Here is a 22,699-nt window from a genome sequence, read left to right on the forward strand (position 1 = left end):
GGCGCGCACACGCACACACCCCCACCCCGGCAGTGCCACCAAGTCAGCCCCACCGCCACGCGGGGCCGGGGGCCGGCAGCGGGCGGGGACGACGCGCACACACGCGCGCACACACACACGCACACACACAGGCGCACACGCAGCCGCCGCTCGGGGTGTGTGTCTGTGTGTGTGTGCGTGTGCGTGTGCGTGTGTCCCGCAGCCCCCCGCCGCCGCGCAGGCGGGAGGCAGCAGGCGCGGAGCAGGCGGCGGCGCCCCCCCCCCCCGGCCCCCCCGCGGCCTCCGCCGCCGCGCTGCCCCGACGGCACCGCCGCCCCCTCCCCGGGGGCAGCGCGCACCTCCCCGCCCGAAAGGGCCGTACGCGGCAGCGGGCGGGGGGGGCGCAGACACACACCCGCGCACACACGCGCACACACACACAGGCACACGCACACGCACACGCACACGGCCAGCCAGCGGCAGGGCTGCCCCACGCCGGTACCTTGCTGCCCGGGTGTTTTCCGTCCGGGCTCCTCCTTGCTGAGGCAGCTCGGGAGCGGAGCCGAGCGGGCGGGTGTGTGTGTGTCTGTGTGTGTCTGTGTGTGTGTGCGAGAGCTAGCGAGAGCGAGAGAGACTCTCCCCCCTCCCCCTCCCCCTCCTCCTCCTCGCTCTCCTTCCTTTAAACGCCCACTCCTGATGGGTGAAAAGACAACTTGAACTTCAGTGCAATTAACTTCGCCGGCGCCTCGGAAGCCGGAGGTGTCGCCGGCCTCGCCCGCCGCGCTCCCATGAGTGAGTCGGTCCCGCTCCTTCGGCGTCGCTCCTCGGGGACGGGGGGGGACGGGGCCGTGCCGGGGGCACCCGCCGCCGTGATTTACCGCGGCCGGCGGTGCCGACCCGGGCGGGCGGGGGGGAGGCGCGGGGCGGGGGGCTCCGCTTGGCGCTGCCGCTGCCGGAGCCTCCCGGCCGCCACGGGCTCACACCTGCCGCCGCGCCGCGGGCGGCCGCCGGGCCCGCTCCGCTCCCCTGCCCGCCGCCGCCTCGCCCGCCGCCGACGCGGGGGGGAGCGGGGGGAGCGGGGGCCGGGGGAGAGCCGAAACCCCGGAAAGTTTGGCAAACTTCTTCCCCGGCCCCGCGCGCCTCCCGGCAGCGGCGGGCGCGGGGCGGCGGGGCGGCAGCACCCCCGACGGCGGGGGGCGCGGGGCGAAGCGGCGGCTCGGGGCGGGTGCGGGAAGGGGGTCGCGGGGTGGCGCTTCCGCGGCGGGGGGCGCGGGGGCTGCGCGGGCGGGCGCGGATCGCCCCGCCGGGGGCGCGCCCATGGCGGTGGGTGGCACGTCCCCCCCGGCCGCCCGCGGCACGACCCGCCGCTGCCGCGGGGAGCGGTGCCAGGAACTCGCCTCTGTGCTCCGGGATTTTATTTTTGATTTTTCCGCTCCGTCTCCACACCCGCCGCCCGAGGTTTTCCTCAAACCGCCGTCCTTTTGTCGCCGGCTGCGCCGGCTGCCCGGGGGAGCGCTCCTGACGGGCACCTGCCCGGGCCGGAGTTTCCCTCCGCCAGCCTCGGGCTTCCCGGACCGCGAGAGAAACTTCGCTAAAACCAAGTTGGATGCGACACTTCGCACCAGCTCCTGAGCTGCGATGAGTTTAAGCTGAGGCAGGCTCTCCGCGGGCTGCCGCCGGTCCCACCGAGCGCAGCGCTTCTGTGAGAAGAATTCACAAATTCAGACGCAGAGACTCCCGGGCGTACGAGCCCGTAGTGCCCCTTTCCCTCCGGTCCCTGCTACTTGGGTGGGAGTTAGCGGCCGTCCCTTACTTCTACTTTATATTATTTCGGCACAGTGCATTCATATATTTGTCTGCTGTAGTCTGCTGGCAAACATTAGCATTCAAGCTTACATTTTTGACAAATGTGCAGACAGGAATAGCATGAATAGGCATCTTAAATATTAACAACCTAAGCATCTGTTGTGAAACAAATTTAATATATTTACTCTGTTTTTCTCACATTGTTAGAAAAGGTTACAATAAGTGTAAAATTTCAGCTGTAGTTAGCACAAGGAATGCTTGGATATTTCACTATCTCTTCAAGCATTTAACACAATCACCAGATAGAAATGTGTCAAATCAGGCGCACTATTCAAAAACAACTTGAAACAGTAAGCGTAAAGACGTGAATGTAGGATGTTCTCTGCAATTTCTATCTTCTAATTACTGTGCAGCGCTGTTTGTAGAATTTGAGAGTGCTCTTCTCAATCCCGTATTCCTATATGCTCTTTAGCAATTTTGTACTACGCTCATTTTCTCATTCATTTTCTCTGTGAGATTGTTACTGGTATTACCTTGCTTTTCAAGTCGAAGCAATGGTTTGCACAGAAATGTGTAATAACGTGGAGTAGGTAACAAAACAAGCAGGCAGCAAGTGCAATGTGTTCATGTATAAGCATGCGTCTGAGCAGATAGCACACACACACATAATAAGGTAACAGAGGAGAAATTAAAAACACTGGCTAGTATGCTATGTGTGCCCACACTTGAATGCAAACAGCTAGTGGAAAAGAAACAACTGACTCCAAGGAATTCCTGCATCCCTGGAATAAAACTCTTCTGAGTAGGACAAGAGCACAGAAGAGTGAAGTCTCCAAAAAGACTGTAGAGTTATTTCAGGAATCAGTGCGTTCCTTCCCTTTTCCCACAAGTTCAAATATGTAATAAATAAGCCCTTTGTATGCAAAAGAGTTGACTGGAACAAAAAACATTTAAATGGAATGCTGGTTGTGCGTACACTTTGAAAAACTGGCCGTTTCCTTTTTATATTCTTTGTTCTTAATACTTCAAATAGGAAAGTAGCTCTCGCAGTTTCTCCTCTCCTGTTATTTTAGTGATACACGTGAGTCCCAACCTACTGCTGCACACTCCTGAGAAAGCACTGTGAAGGCAGGCAAGTCCATCTCTGACTCGCTGCTGGGACACGGTGCTTTGGCAGGATGAGACGCAGAGGGTCTGTCACGACAGCCCGAGCTTGTGCACGAGCAGGGCACCTTTGGGGTTTGCAGCCTAGGCCCAGCAGGTCAGCTGATGAGCACCTGCCCTCTCGCCGAGCCTCCCAAGGCAGGGCAGGCAGCACCAGCCCTGCCTGCAGCCCTGCCTGCAGCCCTGCCTGCAGCCCTGCCTGCAGCCCTGCCAGCATCCCACGGCCACCGCCACCCTCAGTCCTGCCCGCACTGCGGGCACGGCCACCCCTCCCGTGCAAAAACCTCTGCAGGGTAGGAAAGTCCTGAATAAGCACTAACTCATCCCACGTTTCGGGTTTGGGACAGGGAAGGGTTTAAATGTGTGTGACTGCCCAGACAGCTGAAGTCTGGTGTTCTTAGGGAAAAAAACCTCCAAATCTTTTAATTGTATCAACCACTCAGTTTTTGGAAGTATTGTCACCTGTTTTTATTGTCACCTGTTTTTTTACTCTAGACATCATCAGATGAATTTGAAGTCCTTCTTAAGGTTTCCAGCTGTATTTTGGGGGGAAAAATATAGGAGATTATTTTATTAATAAAATACTTTACAATATATAGAAGAAATATGTTAAAAGTAGATTTCTGGATTAGAAATGTAGGAAATAGGATTTCTGAAACGTTTCAGTCATATTTCTAGGAACTACGCTATTTTACCATAGATACTACTGAAGCATTATATTGCCTTCTTGTATATAACTGCCATTGCTCTCTCTAGGTATATTTAATATATATCCAGTGAAGCCACAAACTTTCCTTCTACAACAGTTTAAACACATCTGGAACATTTTACTTTCTTATAATTTATGTTAATAGATGTAGAGTGTATATACAATCTTCTCTGAAATCATTGCTTTTTCCAAAGGGGATTTTTTTTACTTTCAGTCAGGGAATATATTTATAAGAACAAAATAACTCAAAGTATAGGCAATTCTATATATCATTTTATTTTCTGTTATATTAGGTTGATTATATAAAGCTTTCATTTAGAGCGATGGGATGATGAAATTACAGAGGAGTGATTGGCTTTTGTTTTTTTTTCAAATGGTTCAAGTGGAGGGCTGCAAAAATGAATGTTTTTGGTAAAGTTCTTTGAGTACGTAGTATTTTTCATAGAATTCTGACAAATTAATTTAATAGAAAAGCCACAAGTCTCTTCACGTGGGGGGCTATATTTTCAGGTAAAATGGAAGTTCTGCTTTTGCCATTATAAGCATCAGGATTCAGTAATCTGTTCCTCTTGTGGAATGAACACTTTCTACTTAAAGCTATCATGCACCTACTGTTTATTTACGCTGCATTAAACTGACAGCACGGCAATCAGAGGAAAAATATGACTTACTTTCCTGAAGTAAACACCAGTTTATAGGTTAGTGCATGTATTTGTATTCCTGTCGCCACTAAATAATGACTGTCTCCATTTTAATATCTACCTGTGGTGTTATCCAGGGCAGCTGGCTCTTCCCTGTTTAAAATGAGGAAAAAAGGAATGGGGGGGTGAGAAGAAGAGAAAGTTTTGTTATCATTCCACTCCAAGAGGAACCTAATAGAAAAGTGATTCGGTATTCCTTTCTGTGGCATGCAGAAGCCAGTTTTAAAGACATAGCATTCAGTTTTACTTGGTGTATTTGAATTGCATCTCAAACAGGGAAAACAGAATTCCTTAACAGTATTTGTCTATCCAAGTCACTGAAATTGTATATTCAGGCAATGGCAGATTAAGGGCAGAAGCATTTTATTAATAACTGAAAGCACATATGTGTGTGTGATGAAAAATGTTCTGCAAATCTGTCACTATGCAATCAAGTGCATTTTTTAAACTTTGGTTGTCACAAAGTTGCTACTGATTCTAAAAAAAAAAAAAAAAAAAAAAAAAAAGTAAAACAGTTTGATGGTTAAAGAGTAACTTCCAGTTCTTATTGCTTGTTTTACGGAAATTTTGCAACTTTATAAAAGTCTGTGTCAGAAAACGCTATTGATGTTACTTGTAATCTTGGACTAATGCATCTAAGTAGCTGGCTTTTGAACTGAAGATAGCTGCAGTCAGAATAGCCTACAGTTTGCAGAAAGCTTCCCTAAATTCTCCGTCGGAAGATTCCATTAATAACCTCTACCTGGGAGGCCCATTTTTTCCTCAGATTCTGAAATTATTATACTTAACATTAAGTTAGCTTGTATGTCAGTTTCCATGTGAGCAGCATCATGAACTCTCAACAGCCCTCATCACAACTTGTGTCACTTCAAAAAGGGTATACTATCATGTTCCCTTAAAAAATGCAGGTATTTTCCAACATTTGCCATCCTGTGGCATCTACGTTTACCACAGTTATCACCAACGCTTCATTACTTAATTGATGTCCATTTTGATGCTCTGCAAATGTCGACTTCCTAATGGTTTCTGCACTGCATTGCTCTCAGTAGGTGTAAGTCATGACAGAGATTAATTTTAAAGAGATTTACCGGTACTGATCTTGGTCATGTGTTCTGCTCTGGTCCTTGTGCCCTGCACCAGCTGTAATCTACTCAATCTGCGTAATCTGGTGCAGTGTAGTAGGAACGGCATAGTAATAGTAGAGTACAGGAGTAGAGCATAGTAACACACCTCAGGGACCATCTGAATTGTAAATATCTCCTTTTAAACTTGCTGGGCCTGACTTTCCTCCCATGCACACTGGTGTATCTCTGCCGAGGTTGGTAGACCTTCGTTTTTACAGTTCTTGTAAGGGATGAGCGTTAGGTGTTCAGACAGGCGGAGGGACACGCTACCACTCTGTTTATGCCAAGGTCGCCTTTCAGCATTTATTTAGGACACCAGTACGCAGCGATCTCTTCGGAGCTCAATTTTCCTGTGAGACTGTGTGCATTTGTGTATGCTGGGATTAGGACAGGCTGTAAGGAGGCTCCCTTTCACCAGAGCCTGAGCTAGGTTCTCTGAGCTGTGGTAAGGCATCACTGAAAACAGGTCTCCACAGCTGTAGGTTCCCAGGAGTTAACTCTCGCCAGCTTGTGCTTTTCTGTCGTGAACTGCGGGTTGGATCGGCAAGAAGCATCTGCTCGCCTGCCGATGGACCTCAGTCACCCCAGCTGCACCTGGGCGCAGAACATCAGGATGGGCCACGTCTGTCTATCGGCTGTGTTGGCCTTGCGTAACTCCCAGCGACTATCTGCTCTATCTCTTTCCCTTGGCACAGTGTGACATGATATGACCTGAGGAGATGAGGGAGGTGCTTTAAACCTCGAGTGCATCTCATCTTCCCAGGATCCTGCTCTGACAGGATTTATTTGGCCAGCAGCAATCATTTGTGTGTCGTCCCACTTGCTGCTCACTAGAAGAAGTGGTGGTGCACTCAGATCGTGTATGCCTGGAGGATTGTCTCGTAATCTTTTCTGGTGTCTGGACTCTTGGTTCTGGTTGAGCCCTGACAAAAATGTGTGATCTTGGGTAAAAAACTGACCGCGCCACATTTGCAATCCTTAATGCCGTAACCCTGATTTTGAAAATACCTAGCACTCACAACTTCATATGAAAGAAAAGGAAGCTGCAGCACACAGTCCCTCTATAAATGCAGCCTCAATATGCCCCTGGCTTATTTATCCACATATAAAATTACTAATATATATATATATGTTTCATAGAACACCGAAGGATTAAATATTTCTTTATATTTGTAACTCAGTCCTAAAGCAGAAAGCATGGTACAGCACAAGTGCAAAGCATTGCTGCTCTAAACTCAAACCCACATGCAAAGGTACAGCAAAGATATTTCCTTTTCAGTTACTGCGCTTAGAATATATCTCTGTTTGTAACAGCCAAGTAATCAAAAACGTTTTCAATGAGCAGGAGAAAAATTCTAAATATCATACATGCCCTGTATTCCCAATTGCAATGCATTGAATAAAAGACAGACAGAGAGGAGGGGAGAGAGAGTCTGTGTGTGCACAAACTCACAGAAAGACCAAAGGCAAAAAACAAAGTGGAGAGAAATTGCAGAGTGAGTTTTAAAATGTTTATAATCAAAGATTAAATTAATATTTTTGTGGAGAGCCATATTAGAAAGATTTTTAAATCATTAACACGTCTCATCATAGGTGGGCCTCCTTGATAAATGTAAGAAGTCTCAAGAATAATTAAAGGCATCTTAAAACTTAAAAAATGACAGTTTTAGCTTCTAAGAGTTCATTGTAATATAATAATACTGTATGCTTTTTGGTGTTAGTTCTGCACTAGACATTTAATTACAGTCTTTGTGAGACATGTTATCTGTATAGTAACCAGTGCATAAAAAGAATGATATATAATTTTACATACAAGCTCTTGCTTGCCAGCTTTCTTTTTAAGATTATAGATTAAGATCTCCAATCCAGAATGTTCATGTCTTCAATGAAAACAACTTAATTTTACAGAATTTTGGGGAGGAATGGGGCACAATGTAATAGTGTTTCTTCTGCTACACTTCTTTTTGCAATAATACTGAAACTGGCTTTTAGCAGGGTTGTTGAGGTTTGGGTTTTTTTCTGTGCAAGGGCCCAAACTCAGTGCTTCTTTGCTTGTTCAAAGGATAGATTTTAGAATACCAAATGAAAAAAAACACGTTTAAGTTCTATATTGAGAAGTAAGATTAAAAAAATCTAAGAGTAGTTTGGTAGGTTATTCACATGTACAGCTTAGTGCTTAGAGGAAATTTGGAGCTTGCCATGTCACATATTGAATATTGTCAGAATCACATTCTGGATAATGTAAATTTATGGGGTTTGTAACTTGGTCCACACATTGCTGCGGAAAAGAGAGTACATTTGCAAGAAAGATCAGGTGCATAAAATAGAGGTTTTCTTTTGATACATTTGCAGATTCCTATAATTGTGCAGCTTGCGAGAAGTGCTCCTCCACATACTGAACTTCCCACAGTTCCCCGTGTTTTGCACTGCGGTCGTTGCAGGACGAGGCACAATGGAACCGCATCCAACCATTTCAGAGCAGAGATTTTCGATCGATCATATTTATGTCCTCTTGCGGGTTCTGGTTTTCACTTCTTAACTAGCAGTAGCGTGCAGGAATGGTACAACATTGGTGTTGAGCCCTTAGTTTCAGTATGCTTTGTAAGAAAATCTCACAGTAAAATCAATCAATCAAAATCAATCTCTGTCCCATTGACTGTATTTTATTGACTTTTTCTTTTTTTCTTTTCTTCACTTGACTCACTGAATACCATAACCTTTTGTCCATTCCTGAAGAATTTTTTAATGATATTTTTAAGATAAGGATGTAATAATTTCATAATAATATTTTTATATTCAAAACTTGTGATTCCACTGCTTACTTTATTGGAACTGCATGTCCTGTGAGAGACTGACTTCTGCATTGCCACTTAAAACGACAGTTAGGATACTCATAGATGTAGTTTTTATTTTCTAAGCATTCCAGAAGAATTTTATAGATACCGTGCAAGAAAATTGAACCAGTAGCATTTTTTTTGTATGTGTAGCATGATGACAGATATGCCTTAAGAAACATTATACTGTCTGATAAATTGCATTTCCAAGCTGTATTTCATATAGGTTCTGTCTCTTTAAAAATGCAGTCTCCTCTATTTGCCCTATTAATTGTTGATATGTTGCCATCCACGAGACAAAAATTAGAGCTGTAATTAAATAATCATGTGATGCTCCTTAGTGCCAGTGAGAGCAAACTCATTTTTCCAGGCCCTGATGGTCACTGATTATTGTATTACTACTGGCTTGCTTTATTTTTTTTTAATGGCTCTATATTGCTGGGTTACCTAACCACTGCCCTTCTTTTCAAAATTAAAGGAATTGAAGAACATTAAGTCACTTAATTGGCCAGTGGTCTACGGGGACACAAAGTCGTCATACCTTCTCTGCTTTTTGGTCACTCAGTTGGTTCTGCTGGGAGAACTACATCAGTGGTGTGGTTGCGTGCCATTTAATTTACACTGGTGTTTTGGCTGGGATGGATGCATATAGGGAATGCCAGGAGAATTACAAAAGGAGCAGGGTATTAAAATTCAGAAATGATTAAAATTGAAATAAAAGGATGCTGCTTCTTTGCCAGTACTCTGGCAGTCATAATGACACACACAGATTAGTTTCCACCTTCATCTTTTCCTTCTTTCTCATTTCCTCTTGTTTATTGTTGACACATTTTCCTTATGTCTCTGCTTCTCAGTGGTTTTTTTCACTGTTACATATTCCTACTTTTTCTCTTTCCTTAAGCATGGAGAAGCTTACTTAACCTTATTATAACAATAACAGAATAGGTTATTAATATTTAATATGCACATGATTAAAATTTCTCTCTTAAACATAGGTCAGCTCTATTATTAACTGACATGTTATTTTTCATTAAAAAAATTTTATTCTGCCCTTACGGTTTCTCAAACACCCTTTACTTTGGTGGTGATTTAACACATAATGTTTAGAAAACTCTGTTAGGCTAGTGAAAAAAAAGAACTTACCAGTCATGGATAATCAATTATGCATGAATTCAGATATAACAGATGGAAACTGGTGAGTTAAAGTTTCTCTTTAGCTTCGTGATTTTTTTGTTTTGTTTTTGTGACACCTGTCTCTTATGTATAGATAAACATCTAACATAGCATACTGCTTTTCAAGCATCTTTGTGTTTTTTTGCTTTTTGGGTTTGGGATTTTTTGTTTCTTTTTGGTTTTGTTGGTGTGGCATAAACTCATTTTCCCCTGTTTATAACTTACTATTTTTAATTTGTTTGTCTGCTAGCATTTCTATACTGCCTTCCTTTTCTAGGGCTAAACTGTCCTATGATGAAGCCAGCATTTAATCTTCCAGTAAGTTACACAACATCGTTTAACCTTAGAATTGTGTCAGCATGATATTTTAAATTGTGTGAGTTCACTTCTGCCTTCAGCTGCTTATGGCCTATAGTGTTATGACATTAAAGCAACAGGGTAGACTGTGACTGTATATATATTCATATGTGCATATACACGCATTCTTGTGATTGTGATACTTAATATAGGCGTTCCCTCCAAAGGCATTAATTCAATTTCTTTCAATCATTTGACAACGAAGCAGATTGCTTTTTATTAAAAAGTTCAGTATGGACTGGGCATAATATTTCTTTTGGTCATGGAAAGATTTTCCCAGACCACAATCAAGCTAAAAATACAATAACCCTTTGTGATATGCCCACAGCATCAATCGGTTGGTATTAAGAAAAGCTAAATGTGTTTTCTTCCTCTTTTTACACAGGAATATTTAAAAGGGGTTTAAGCACAGGCTTAGGTGTGAGCTGACAGGTTTTTTTGTGTAGTTCATTCATGCCAGCGTGTTGAGGGATTCTTGTATTTGAAGGTGTCTCGTGTTTCAGAAACACAGGGGTAACTTGATTTGGACATTACTTTTCTATGACTGCGATCATTTGGAGCATATCTTCACCTGGCTCCACCCACCTTTGAAGCAGCACATTTTCCTATGTGGTGCAGAGAGATTTTCCATCTGTATACCTATAAAGAAAAATGAGTTGAGAGAACGCACCGCATCTTTTTCATGAGCAGAATATTTCAAAATTTCTCGTGAGCATCTTATTAACATTTGTGAAGAAGAAAAAAAATCTAATACAGGAAGGAGTTTGTTGTGTAACCTGCCAGAAACAAATTATATAGAAGAGATCCTAAGGAAATGAACACAGATGCTGTGAAAATAATTAGTTTCGAATGTTATTTCTTCTTTCACAGCTGAAGCTCTGCTAGGTAACTTCATGTGCGTGCCTCAGTTTCTTCTTACTCAGCTATTCTTACGTTCATGTAAAATACAAACGTTCCCCCCCAGTTTTTGTGTTTAAAACAGGAACTAATTTTTACACACTTACTCAGGCATTCCCTTCTAGTGCTTGCATGAGTATAAATGAACTATCATAAATATTAACCTCATTTTGCCCTAAAAATATTGTAATCTAGCGGGTTCCCAACTGCTGTTCTCCATCTCAGTTTGTTTCCGTTAGAGCTACTTAGCAGGATATCTAGAAATGTAGTTGTTTTAGCAAATAGATACGTTAAATACTTGAATACATTTTCGTTAATCCCCCCTTGCCCCCCTTTTGGTTTTGGGTTTTTTTTTCCTGTTCTTTGTTTTTGTTGGTTGTTTTTTTTTTTTTAATATTGAACATTTATGGGGTACTTAGAGTAACATTTTGGAGTGACTTGTTTTTGCCTGGTGTTTGCATTTAAAGAAAGCATTCCCTGACGCATGTGTAAGTGACCTTCAAGGTTAGTGACATTGTATATGCTAAACCTTTTTTTATGTTAGTGCCTGTGTATTAACAGGTACTTCTTCCTGAAAAGAACTGTGAAAAACTCGTGCATTCAGTCTTCCTTATTGTGGAATCATCTGAGTTTGAGATTGGAACCAGCCCTAGAAGAAAAAGCAAATTCGGCCTAAACCACCAACTTTCAATTTGTTTTACACCAAAACCACACATTTTGCATGTATTTTATGTACAATGCATATTGACTTCTGTCAAGTTTGGCTGTAATTAGATGCACAGTGTTATTTAAAAGGTTTTGAACCTTAGAAAAAGTGTAGTAGAACCTGGGCAGAGTTCTGAGTTAACAGTGAAACTGGAAACAGGACATTTCATGTGGTTTTGGGTTTCATAATGAAAGTTTGACATAGTTCAAGTCATCAATCAGTTCTAACCATTTCCTCAGACTAGAATTCTTCCATGTTTTCAATTTTTATCAGTAGATTTTTTTCATACTATCAAGTAAAAGAAAAAGGTGGTTGTCCCCGTTGATTAGGTATTTCTATGTAACAAGTCACTGTGGTTTCAGCTTGACAGCATGAGCATCTAAGCTCTAGCTAATAATGCTTGAATAATCCTCTGTAGTGCTAACCACAGGGGTTCGGACTGTTTTCTACCATAATGGACAGCTTTGCTTGGGCTGTGTGAAATTCATCCTCACCCAGAACTGCTGGATGAAACTTCCGTATTCCTAAAAGCATCCTTTTTTTTTTTTTTCTTGACCGGGAAAGAAATGCAGTTGTTGGATGTGATGGAAGAGGATTTGGGAAAGGAAAGAGAAGCGGAATTAGTCAACAAGGTTGCAACCACTTTAGAGATAACTTGGTGTAACATTGCTTTTAACAAGTTAAAAAAAATGAAACTACAGATTTATGTGTCTGGGGATCATGGCTCACATGCTATTCAATTAATAGAGTTTCTATTCAGACACATTGCTAAAATAACTGCTTATCACTAACTCTTCCTTTAGGTAACAATTGTATGTCCATTTCATGACTAGGAGTTACCTAGCACTGTAGCGATCAGGGGTTTAACAGGAACCATTCTTTTTTTCACCTCCCCCATGTCCCATGTCCAGTGTTCCACATTAAACATCTTCACACGATAGGCCTAAAAATTATACCTCTGGGGAGAAAGCCGTGAAATTAGTGAGCTGCTGAACATACACTTATGACACAGGTAACTTGGCTCATCCTAAAATGCCACTTTCCTCCTTTCTTCCAGCTGCCTAATTGCATTAAATATTATTATATAAAGTTCTATTGCGTTTTCTTTATTTGGTCTTTTTTGTGGAAGCAGTTGGCTGTAGCTACCACATGGAAATTACAAGCATGACTCATCAAGGATCTAGTCTGCTGTTATGGATGGAAGAGGATACAGTCCACAAAACACTTTTTTGGAAGTTGAAGCTTTTTATTTGAAGTAGTTCTGAAATCCATAGTCGTCAAAAATATTGGTTTATATTAAATAATGTGTAGATAATGTTTGTGGAAGTTGCAATGCATGTTCATTTAGGAAGTGAATTCAGAGTGTTCACGTACCAGGCAGAGCCTGTGCAGCTAAGTACAGAGTAAAATTTATGTGATTAACCATTAATATTCATTGGTGTGGTCTTTTGTGGGAAAGTGGACACCTGTCTATTAGAATTTCAACCAGCTAGGATTTCTCATGGCAGCCAGAGATGAAAGACTCTCTATTCTCATTAGCAGTCATGTTCACCCTTCACTTCATCGTGCCAAACAGTTTTGTTGAGTTTTACTTCATATTTTTCTTCCAGCATTTTGCCGCTCCGTGACTCATTTGGCACGAAGGGGCAAACTGAAATGGCTGTTGGGGCCATATCAGCAAATGTATGTATTTCCTTCGGTTGTACAAGCATCTTAGTCAAAATAGACATAGAGCTATGAAAGGGACTTGTGTAAAATGGTGCAGTGGTTTGCTAAAAGTAACTTGTTTTATCCAAAACCACATTTTGCATATTCTGATTCAACTCTATTTTTAAAAAGATTCCATGATTGAAATACACTGCAGAAAACGTTTGCAGGAGTAAACGAGCCTCGTCACAGAGGCAATCAATAGGGAGATGTCTGTTTGTATATGATTTTACATATCTGCAAGCTAGCTGAGACATCCAACTACAAAATGCTGCACCATGGGACACTGTGTAGGTACCTGATACTTTCCAAGGGATTTGGGGTCTGTAAACTAATGAATGCACTACATGTAGCCATATATGTAGGTTTTTCACCTCTGACGAATATGGTAAGGATAATTTACTTCACTTCATAAGCAATTAAGTGCAGTTCAATACAGCTGACTATCGTAAGTTAAATATTCATTTTACGTAACTGTTTCAGGACATCGTGTGTGAGAGAACACAAACGAGCAGAAATTGCTCATGCAAAATGTGAGAGGGGACGACAGCTTGTGTGCGATGCCTTTCAGTGCTATGAATTTCATTTCATAGCACTTTTGCTTTTTGACAGGCATCCTATCCAGGCTAGGGCAGGTTGCAGTCAAAAAAATCTAGGTTGGTATGCAACTTTTGAGTTCAGCGTGGGGGATGTCACAGAATGCTGCAGTTCGCATCAGTGTGCATCGGATTCTCGGGTCGTACATAGGCTGAGATTGCCATAGGCAGGTTGGTCACAGGGTTTGAGTGGTGTGAGGCAACTATTGTTCAGGGAAAAATGGAGGGGAAGTCAGTCAGAGGCGAATGAAAAACAACTTCAGAGGTGCAGAACTTGTAGGGCCAGGGGACTGCATCCGCACTGCAGCGGTGACTACGCTGAGGCTTGCGCAGTAGGGTGCATGCCCCTTCACACACACTTCTGTCTAACCCATGTGGCAATTAGGCGCAAGCCCATCGGGAAGCCATCCACCTTTTAGCCGTAGGTGTTTACCTTCAGGAAGCCGTGGGTTGGTATTTTCATTGCTTTGCTGTCCAGCAGTTACCATTAGCCATAAACGTGCACGCATCGCCCCTCGCAGTGGGGAAAATGCATTCAAATCCCCACTGAAGTGAGTTTCCCAGCAGTCCTGCTGCCGCTGCACAGCTCTGCATCCCCTCCAGCATGGGCTGGTGCTTACAAGTTGCCCGAATGGCCACAGAGTTGTCAGAAGTACGTATGTATAAAACCCAATCAGCCTGATCTCCCCCAAGAAATCTGATAAAAGAGAATACACAGCCATGCTGGTTTTGCTTTGCTGCCAGGTCATTTCTGTTTGCATTGCACAAAAGCCAAGCCTCAAGATTTGGGCCCGTATTTCCTAATTTATTTTGAACAAGAAAAGATTGGAATAGAGACCTTAGGAAGCACCGAGGCGGCCGGCCTGCCACACTGGAGAATTTGTTTTGTTTTTCAGCTACTGAGACTGCTACTCAGGAGTTAATTCACCAGGGGGTTGAAAAAACACAGTCCAACTTTTTAAGTATTTGTCTTATTTCAACACAACCTGGTGCAAAATGCATGTTCGTATCATAAACACAGTGCAACAACTTTATTAAGGATTAATAAGCTTTATTAAGCGTATATTTGTCTGCTGTATGTTGACTAGAAGCTATGAAAAATGTGATGTTACTATTGCTGCGTGTTTAAATGATTGCCTGCGTATGTATCCATGACAATATCTATTCATCTTCTGTTCTTTATATATGTTTTTATTATAAATCTCTTTATTCTAGTGGAACATTTTAATATCAAAGTTGACACAGTGAAGTGCAAATTGGAATAGGACAAATGTAAAACCAGATATCTGTATCTTGAATTGATTCCAAGTAGTTTGGTATTGATAAGAGATATCTGATGGTTGTCTATACGTCAAGACGTAGCAGCCTTCAGTAATTCATACTTTCTAGTCAAAGCAAGGGTTCCACGCTGAGCCTTCCAAGTCTGTAGTAAATACTTTGCCAGGCATAAGTGATATATGGGAATTAGATTAATCCATGTTGTAGGGAGTTTATAGGGTTTAGTACATACATGCAGTTTCAAGAAGAGAGTTATATTCCATTATCATTTATCTCAAGCATAGGAAGCATATGCATGATTATATAATTAACAGAATATTTGTTTGTCAGTGTTTGGTTAGTGTGCGTAATAATATCATTATTAGGCCTTCTGTGCTCCTGTATTATCAGATTGTTATCTCCCTGCTCCTTTAATTCACTGTCTCTGCTTTTTAGATTAATCACTTTGTTTTAATCTGGACATTTTAAGGGCTTTTTTTGACCATGAAGGGAATGGTTTATGAACACCAAAGCGAGTTATTTTAGAACAGATTTTAATCTTTTGTTGTTGTTGTTCTGGTTTTTTTTGTTATTGCCATACCCTGTAATCGCGGGTGGTTTAGTCCCAAATCTTGTTCCAAATCATATTTCTAAATATCTGCTCTAATTCTAATCAGCTCTGCATTTCTCAAATTATCTTGAACGTCCTTTTCTCCCATCACACTGCAGGCAGCATACTGCCAGCTGAAACGCTCACCCTTCACGAGTCTTTTTAGTGGTCAGCCTTGCTCACTGCTCAGGTTCACTGTGTCACCCTTTCCAGAGAAGGACGGCAAGGGATACAATGTTGGTGTTTTCCATTGTGCCCGCAAAGTTTGAATTCAAGTAATTTAACACCGTTTTTCCTCCAAGTATTCGAACGTATTGGGAAATAATAATTCTCTCTTTTTCCGCGCGCACCCCCCACCCCCCCTTTAGAGGGACTGAATAATAATCAGTCTTGTTGGAAAAAAGATTGGTTTCTAAATAAACAACCCACCAGACAGTTATCCCTTCATCATATGTTATGGAAGATGTCATCTACATTTTCCCTTGTTTTTCTTTGTGAAACATGTTTCTTGGTTGGTTTTCTTTTTTCCTTCTCCTCACTCTCGGTAACAGTATTAGTAACCTTTCTCAGGACATGCCACCCAGGCACAACTTTTCACGTTTCCTCTGTGCGCCACCTCCACTTGCTCCGCTGTGAATAATAGCATTATGTAACACATTCATTTTCAAGCGCCGCATTTCTTTGCTTCTGAGATTATAATCTATTTTGTGCATTGCTGAATATGATAAATATTTCATGTATTTCACCCTATTACCATTTTCTGTTTCCTGCATGCCCTGTACGCTGTTTGTGCTCGTTTTGGTAAACGTCAGCTTGTTTCTTTACCTAGTCTCAATGCAATCCTCTTCTTTTATAGTAATATGCGTGTAGCGATGATTTTGCTCTTCATAGATTTATTGATTCACCTTTTCTTTGTTCAGAGGCCATGCTGTTTTGTGTATTAAAGAACCAGTATTAGCCTCCTCACTTGCCTACTCTTGCTGCTGCTTCAAGTTTGTGTGTGTAGTTCGGTATGAGGGGTGTGCGTGTATTTGGGTTTTGTTGGTGGTTTGTTTGTTTTTTTAAAAAGTTACTATCCCAAATATTTTCGTTACCTATCTGTGCAATAATTCACGTTTCCTTTGGTCGCTGACGCAACTTTCCTTTTCGACGTAGCATATTCAAACACTGTTCATTTTATCAATAAAGAAGTTTAATTTTTTGCTTATCTCGTAGCTTGTACAAACTTGTTGCTTTCAAGTTTGTCTAGTTGGGTTACTTTCCCCCCCCCCCCCCAAGTGCATGACGGGAAAAAGTCATGTCTGTCTGGCACTTATTTATTCTGTCAATACGTTTGCACCTTCCAGCGTTCCCCTTCCAGAGGCGGCTGTCGGTCCCGCTCCGCAGAGGCGACACGGGGGCCGCTCCGTAGCGTCCCGCGGCGCGGCGGCCCGCAGCACCTCACCGCAGGAGCACGGAGCGACTTACTGCGCCCACCGCGGGGTGCGCGGCCGCACGACGTGGCCAGCCCCGGCGCCCCCCGCCTCACCCCGCCGGGGCTGGCGGCCGGTGCCCTGCGCGGAACGGGGGCTGCGCCTCCCGGCCCCCGCCGCCGCCCGGCAGCGCGCCCTGTGCTGCGCCTTCCCCTCCGCGCTGCCAGGGGCGGGCGGCCCTCGCCCCCCAGGCGGCCCGGGGCTGCCCCCGCGGCGCGCCGCGCCCCCACCTGCGGCAGCGCGGGGCCGAGCGGCCCGGGCCCCCCCGCCGGCCCCGGCGCGGACACCGGCCGGGCAACGCGCCGCCTCCGCCGTGCACCTGCCCGCCGCGGCGCGGCCCGCGCAGTCTCTGCGCCGAGGGGCGGGGGTTGCGCGGGCGCGGCGCGCTCGGCGCGCCGGCAGGATATTGTTCAGCCTTCACCCCCGCCCCTCCTCCTCCTCCTCCCCCCCCCTCCCCCTTTCCCCTCGCCACCCCCCCGGTCCCCCTCACTCCGCGCTGCCGCCGGCTCGCCCCCTCCGCCGCAGGCCCCATCTGCCATGTGCGTGCGTGCGCGCAGGGGGCGCGCGGCCGGCGCGGGGCGCGCGGGGCGGCGGGCATTGTGCGCGGCGCAGCCAGGGCCGCCTCACCCGCACCCAGCTGGCTGCAAATTCGTGCGCGCCCGGAAGCCGCACGCCCTCTTCCCCCGGCCCCCCCGCGCACCTACCGGCGGCGGCCGCCCCCCCGGCCCGGCGCCCCCTCCCCGCGCCTTCTTGCGGTCCCCCTTGCCACCTCTCCTCTCCCGACCCCCCCGCTTCCCACCCCCCCCCTCCGCCGACCTCCCCTCCCCCCCCCGCCTCTCTCCTTCACCACCTCCTCCTCCTCCTCCTCCTCCTCCTCCTCCACTGCCACTTTCTCTCTCTCTCCCAGGACGCGTCGGATGATCCGGGGCCGCCGGGGAAGGGCTCCGGGCAGCAGCAGGGAGGCTGCGTCCTCCTCCCGTCTCGGGCTGTAAAAAAAAAAAAAAAAAAAAAAAAAAAAAAAAAAAAAAAGCCGGTGGCCTCGGTGTTATTTTGTATTAAAATGAGGAGGAGGAAGAAGAAGCAGCGGCAGCGGCAGCAGCGGCAGCGAGCGGTAGCGGAGAGGAGGAGAGGAGGCTGTGAGCAGGGGACGGCGGCGGCAGCAGCAGGAGGAGGAGGAGTAGTGATGAGTCAAGTAATAATTTAATGGGGACAGAAACAGAGAGAGAGGGAGAGAGCGAGAGGAGGGGGGGAGAGAGCAGAGCAAGGCAGCTCCGTCCGGGGACACACACACGCACACACACACACACACACACACACACACACGTATATCCATGTAACATCCAGCAACAACCACCAAACCGGCCTAAATAACAACCATACTCGGCCAGCCAGGGGAAACGAGAATTAAAAAAAAAAAAAAAAAAAGACAAAAAAACAAAGCCTACCATTATTATTCTTTTTCAATTATTATTGGGTTTTTGCTGGCTTGGTTTTTGTTGTTGTTGGCTTTTTGCAACCTTTCTATTTTGTATTTTTTACCCCTTCTTGTGAGCAACTCTTCTCGGAGTTCCCAGATTTTCCTTTTTTTTTTTTTTTTTTTTTTTTTTTTTTTCTTCTTTGCAGAAGCAGAACCAGTTTTTTGTGTTTTGGTGGGTTTTTTTATTTGTTTGGGTTTTTTTGTTTTTGAATAGAGAGGTTTGGGATATTTTTTTTTTTTTTTTAATTATAATTTCTCCCGGTTTTGGACTCGGAGGGAGTGAAACCTCGTCACTTTTTGTAGTGGTGGTGCTGTGCCTTGTTGTGTGTGTTTCCTTCCTCCCCTCTGTTCTTTTTCTCTCTCCCCTCCTCTCTCGCTCCCTTTCTCCCCCCTCACTCGCACAACAGCCCCCGGTAAATGAGAGGAGACAGGTCCTCTCTGCCTTTTTTTCCCCCCCTCCCCCCCCCCCCCCCCCTCCCCGGACCGCAAAGGCGAGATTAAAAGTGGCATTTTAGTGCCTTTTCCTGCAGTTTTCTCTGCACTTTTTTTTTTTTTTTTTTTTTTTTTTAATCTTCAGTAGCGATCTCTGGGGCTGAGGTTTCCGCAGAAAGTTTGGGGGCTGTTACGGTGTGTATTTTTGCGGAGGGGGAGGGGAGCGGGCGCCTTCTGTGTGTGCAGCTCCTCTGGGTGCCTATTGGAGAATAATAGTGTAAGTGACAACCTAGAAGTAGACTTTCTGCTCTTCACACTGGATAGAAAAGCTGCCTTTTTTTTTTTCTTTTTATTTTTTTTTTCTTAATACCCCCCTTTCTCACTTGCTTTTGTACGCATTGGTTTTATTTTTGAAAGGATAGCTAGACTTAATTCACCCTCCACCTCCATTTAAACCTGCTACTTTATTTTATTATTATTATTTATTATTGTTATGAATTCCTTGTTTTGAGCGTTACACTTGTCTGATCAATTTGATCTTCAGCTCCTTCCGTTGCTAAACCTCGAAAACTGGCTTTCTCAAAAGACATTTAATCTGTATTTTTTGTCCATTGCCGGTTTTGCTCATGGCTACTCTGTTTCTCGCTATCTATTTTTGCCCCTCCCCGCCTAGAGGAAAATAGCAACAAGAAAAAAAAGAAAAAAATAAGGGAATATTAGGGGAAGTAGTCCTCAGGTCTGCTGCCCCCCCTCTCCCCCCCTCCAAAAAGGGGGGGACCTAGAAAACATCAGTCTTGAACTTCTTCCTCTTCAAGAACCCGGGCTGCAAAGGAAACCTCCTTTGTTTTTGTTATTTATATGCTGTCAAGTTTTGAAGTGGTGAGTTTCGGGTCGGTTTTGCTAATTTCACTCAGAAAACTGCAGTGTTTCTGTTTCTAGATAAGTACTTTGCTTCTTTGTCTCTTTAAAAGGTCACAGGGAAAGCTTGGCCTGGATTGTGAGAGCCATATGGAACGGATAAGTGCGGAGCCTCTCTCAAATGTGATTATGGGTTTTTATGGGGGAGGGAGGGAGGGAAGAGGAGGGGAAAGGCATGGGGAGGGGGCTGATTCAGGAGGAGAGAAAGAAATAATATAATACCGGTGGCGTTACGTCGCGACAAAAGGAGATACCGCACCGACTCTCATTCAGAAATTGCGCGGTGTGCCCGTACGTGTGTACGCTGTCTCTGGGAAACTGTGCCTTGAAATTGTGCTCTTCTCTCAATGCCTGTGATGAAAACTTGTAGTTGTGAGAGATGCCTAAACGCGAAACCCAGGGAAACTCTTGGCCTGGAACCGGCGGAGGTGATAGTTCCTCTCTGCAACCCTCTCCCTGGGCAGGCCACGCTGGTTGTTGCTCATCACTATTCCAAACTGAGGTTTCAGTGAACTTTAGCCTTGGGCATGGAGTTTAAATGAGTAAATTAGGTGTTTTATGTGCATGTAATTTTGCTTTGTAACATAAAGCTTTTTACAAGATGACTAAGCGGTGAAAGGATGCCGATGGGTGGGTATTCTCAGGCCAAGCAAAAATGACCCATTTGATGTTTTGGTTGTAGTCAGTGCATTAACTTAACTGCGTTCTATCACTTTTATTCACTGTACATGATGTAGTGCGATTCTGACTCATGATGACTAGATACTTTTTGTAGCAAAGAATCTCAGTGCCTTAGAGTACTTCTGAAGTTGCCAAAAGTGACAAGGATTTTCTTGTTTGAGGCATTTTTGTTTGGTTTGGTTTTACTCTTCCCCCCGCTCCCCCTTTTTTCCTCTTTTTTGTTAACATTCTTATTCTTGAGAGAGACCAGTCTCGGAAAAGCAGCTTTATAGCGTGTTAGCATCATCAGAAACATCGGAAGATGTTAATGATTTGAATCTGCAATTCTTTGCTTAGGCTGCAGTTAACACACTAAACAACGAAAAAAAAAATCTTTTCGAAAAGTGGCTAAAATAGGCACGTTTACTGTTAATGAGACACACAACCTAAAACAGGTGGGATCAAGATGAATGGTAAACCTTAGCCTGTCACCTTACAGCATAAGGGAAAATGATTTTCTGAACTTCAGCTATTCAGTGGCATTCTTGAGGTTGCTTGTAAATGTTCGGATTAATATATTACCTCTTTCTTCACCATATCGGGGAAAAGCAGCATGATTTTCAAACAAGAAAAAAATAGTTTACAGAATTGTCATTGGCATATATACCGATGACAGAGAAATATATTAAAAAAAATCCTAAGATGTGTAGGCTTTAATAGCTTTGCTATGAAATGTCAGAAAATGTATTGAATTACTAGGCAACTGAAAGAAAGTAGCAATTAGCAGATTCACACCAGTCTTTCTAAATGTGACTTCCCCAGTATTAGTATTTTTACTTGCTAATGTAAATATTAGTTCATAAACTTATGTCTAGTCACCTGTCCTTAGTCATTATATTATATACATAACATAATTGCCAGTGTAGTCACACCTTTCGCAGTTAGAGAAAGTAGGGTGAAACACCTAACAATCACAACAGTATTGAGGAATGAAATCATAACCAGAAAGACGTCTCAGTTCTCAGCAACAGATTTTATTTTTTTTTTGGGGGGTGGTGGTGGTGGTGTTTGTTTGTTTGGGTTTTTTAGTATAATTAGCAAAACAGATTCTGATGAGAGACAAAAATCCTCTAAACTTAATCCATTACGTTCTAGGCTTGGGAGATTTTTAGTGATTTAACTGGAATCGTTATTCGTGGACGGAGGTTTAAAAAGTTTATAAAAAGGGTAATATAAGCATGCTAACATATAGCTTTCCTTAATTTGCTATTGAAAATACTGCTGAGTTTTGGTTTCAAATAGCTGTGCCAACACGTAAGCTATCATCCCCCAGGTTTGGTTGGTATTTTTTTTTAAAATATATTTAAGGGCTTCAAAAGTGCTGTAGAAATTGTGGGGTTTTTCCCAGCATTATGTTTTGTGAGATGCTCTCTGCTCTTCTCAATTATTTTTTTTAATTCAATAAATTACTCCATTTAACACTTAAAGCTTAACATCTGAAAAATTTCATAGACATATTTTGAACTTTGCAAAGTTGATAAACTCTTCGTATAGCATTGGTTAGGAAACTCAAAAGCAACCATATCCCGCCACTGGTTTCCGAAGTTAAATTATCCTCTAACTTCTATTTTTAAGGGGGGGGGGGGGGGGGGGGGGGGAAGGAATTGTAAATGAACAATTTCCTACATCTCTGATAAATCTGTTGCTCCCTCAACTAAAGTTTTAACAGTCTCTCTATTGTTGTGCATCCATTTTTTTTTAATCAAATAGATTGAGAAATATCTCACTAGAATCTTTTTCTTTCTCTCTCTTCCTCTTAACATATTAAAAACACCCGGGATTAATAACAGACCTTTCTGTGAGATTTGTAACAATAGCTGTGTTGGAGCACATACCTTGACAATCATCATTGTTTAGATGAGTCTTAGTCTCTCTCAGATTTAATAGAATATCTCTGAAGATTATTTTTTTTTTGAAGGGTACTCTGGTTGGCTTTTAAGAAATAATTCCACCCGATTATGATGCGATCTCTCTGTAAACTGGGGTATGAGGTCATTTTTGGAGAGTAAGTTTGTTTCTTTTAAAAAAGGCATCTTCTTTCCAGTTAAAATAGTTATTTA

General features: G+C 43.8%; 1 protein-coding gene across 4 annotated transcripts in view; it reads left to right on the top strand.

Annotated features, from left to right (window-relative positions):
* The first annotated feature begins 716 nt into the window (after positions 1 to 716).
* Positions 717 to 22,699, top strand: part of SATB1 (SATB homeobox 1) — a 94,014-nt gene continuing 72,031 nt past the window's right edge. For 2 of the 4 annotated variants that reach the window (XM_037385466.1, XM_037385470.1), the window contains exon 1: positions 19,132 to 19,880. The gene's annotated coding sequence lies outside the window, so the exon portion shown is untranslated. Of the gene's footprint in view, positions 772 to 19,131; positions 19,881 to 19,972; positions 20,043 to 22,699 lie in introns of those variants that run through there. The other 2 variants (XM_037385467.1, XM_037385469.1) reach the window with 2 other exon arrangements.

The sequence above is a fragment of the Falco rusticolus genome, chromosome 4 (assembly GCF_015220075.1).
Source record: "Falco rusticolus isolate bFalRus1 chromosome 4, bFalRus1.pri, whole genome shotgun sequence".
Lineage (NCBI taxonomy): Eukaryota > Metazoa > Chordata > Aves > Falconiformes > Falconidae > Falco > Falco rusticolus.